The following is a 2,868-nucleotide window of genomic DNA, read 5'->3' on the forward strand; positions in this document are numbered from 1 at the left end:
CTATTAAAAATTTTAAGAAATCTAGGACTCCATTCAAAACTAATTAAAATAATACAACTCACTCTAACCAACACCAAATCAAAAGTGAAATTTAGAGGAGAAATTTCGGAACCATTTCTCATAAAAACAGGCTTAAGACAAGGTGACTGCCTACCACCATTACTGTTCAACTGTGCACTGGAATACATAATGAGAGAAAGGTACAAGGACAATCCAAAGATGATAAAAATGGGAAGTGCAAAAACTGCTTGGGATTCGGTGATGATCTTGCTCTCCTAGCCAACCCCGTTCAAGAAGCCAGGCAACAAGTGAAATCACTACAAGAAGCAGCAGAGAAAGTAGGCCTTATAATATCATTTGAAAAAACGGACATTATGCTAACTGATCCACCACTTCCAAACAAAATTACAATAGGAGAACAGGAAATCAAAATTGTTGATAAATATAAATATGTAGGCGAAATAATAACATACAATCTAAATGAGCAGCCATCATGGCAGAACAGAATAAAAAAACTGAACTACGCAAACTACATTACCAAAACTACATACAACAAAAAAAGCCTATCTATAGATGCAAAATTAAAACACTATAAAACAGGTACACAACCAGAAATAACGTATGCAGCCTAAACTATCTTCAGGCAACGGCCTTGCCACAGTGGATACACCGGTTCCCGTGCGATCACCGAAGTTAAGCGCTGTTGGGCGTGGCTGGCACTTGGATGGGTGACCATCCAGCCGCTATGCGCTGTTGTCATTTTTCGGGGTGCACTCAGCCTCGTGATGCCAATTGAGGAGCTACTCGACCGAATAGTAGCGGCTCCGGTCAAAGAAAACCATCATAACGACCGGGAGAGCGGTGTGCTGACCACATTCCCCTCCTATCCACATCCTCAACTGAGGATGACACGGCGGTCGAATGGTCCCGATGTGCCACTTCTGGCCTGACGACAGAGTGCTGAAACTATCTTCAAAACAACTAATACAGCAGAAACTGACAGAATACTAAAAATAGAAACAAGAATAATTAGGACATGTATAAATAAACAGTATAAAATAAATGGACATTGGAGAATAGCATCAAATGAAACAGTATATAAGAAAATAGAACCAGTCAGGAAGAAACGCATCTCATTCTTTGGACATCTGATGAGAACTCCAGAAAACAGAATTAGTAAAAAAATAGTACAAGAATTGTGGAACAGCAAGAGCGACATTAATTAGATCACAGAAATTAAGGAAAATATAAAAGAACTCCAAATTACAGTAGATGACCTAAAAAACAAAACAGAGAAAACCAGAATACTGCAAGACCCACAAACCAGACTACAAATGAAAGTCAGTAAAAGGAGTATGTCCGCCCCTCGTGGTCTCGCGGTAGCGTTCTCGCTTCCCGAGCGCGGGGTCCCGGGTTCGATTCCCGGCGGGGTCAGGAATTTTTCCTGCCTCGAGATGACTGGGTGTTGTGTCGTCTTCATCATCATCATTCATTCCCATTACGGTCGGAGGAAGGCAACGGCAAACCACCTCCATTAGGACCTTGCCTAGTAAGGCGGTGCGGGTCTACAGTATCGTTCCCCTACGCTCTGTAAAGAAGCATGGGACTTCATTTCCATTCCAAAAGGAGTACAGGAAGAGTGGTCGCAGATGAAGAAAAAAAGAAAATATCTGAAAGAATGAAGAAATATTGGGCAGACAGAAGAGCAAAACAGCTTTCATATAAGAATAGACTCTAATGATTATGTTACCTAAATATGATATTAAGTTATTGTTGAACCAAATTGTATCCCTGTGTAACAACTCATTTAAAACTTTGTATTTTTGACTAGAGTGGTCCAATGAAGGCTATAAAATAAATAATAAAAAAATCACGCTTGAAATGATTAGAAGCCATGAAAATTACTCCACACCCACCATTCGATAACGGTGATTTCATTTGGGGTGGGGAAAATTACTTTTCATGTAAAAATAAGCAGATTAAATTCTTCAGCCTTTTACACTCCTGGAAATTGAAATAAGAACACCGTGAATTCATTGTCCCAGGAAGGGGAAACTTTATTGACACATTCCTGGGGTCAGATACATCACATGATCACACTGACAGAACCACAGGCACATAGACACAGGCAACAGAGCATGCACAATGTCGGCACTAGTACAGTGTATATCCACCTTTCGCAGCAATGCAGGCTGCTATTCTCCCATGGAGACGATCGTAGAGATGCTGGATGTAGTCCTGTGGAACGGCTTGCCATGCCATTTCCACCTGGCGCCTCAGTTGGACCAGCGTTCGTGCTGGACGTGCAGACCGCGTGAGACGACGCTTCATCCAGTCCCAAACATGCTCAATGGGGGACAGTTCCGGAGATCTTGCTGGCCAGGGTAGTTGACTTACACCTTCTAGAGCACGTTGGGTGGCACGGGATACATGCGGACGTGCATTGTCCTGTTGGAACAGCAAGTTCCCTTGCCGGTCTAGGAATGGTAGAACGATGGGTTCGATGACGGTTTGGATGTACCGTCCACTATTCAGTGTCCCCTCGACGATCACCAGTGGTGTACGGCCAGTGTAGGAGATCACTCCGCACACCATGATGCCGGGTGTTGGCCCTGTGTGCCTCGGTCATATGCAGTCCTGATTGTGGCGCTCACCTGCACGGCGCCAAACACGCATACGACCATCATTGGCACCAAGGCAGAAGCGACTCTCATTGCTGAAGACGACACGTCTCCATTCGTCCCTCCATTCACGCCTGTCGCGACACCACTGGAGGCGGGCTGCACGATGTTGGGGCGTGAGCGGAAGACGGCCTAACGGTGTGCGGGACCGTAGCCCAGCTTCATGGAGACCGTTGCGAATGGTCCT

At 44.5% G+C, this 2,868-nt stretch overlaps 1 pseudogene; it reads left to right on the forward strand.

Moving 5' to 3' along the window:
- The first annotated feature begins 642 nt into the window (after positions 1-642).
- On the forward strand, positions 643-759 carry LOC124623382 (annotated as a pseudogene).
- Positions 760-2,868: the final 2,109 nt, after the last annotated feature.

This window comes from Schistocerca americana, chromosome 7 (assembly GCF_021461395.2).
Source record: "Schistocerca americana isolate TAMUIC-IGC-003095 chromosome 7, iqSchAmer2.1, whole genome shotgun sequence".
NCBI classification, from domain to species: Eukaryota; Metazoa; Arthropoda; class Insecta; order Orthoptera; family Acrididae; genus Schistocerca; species Schistocerca americana.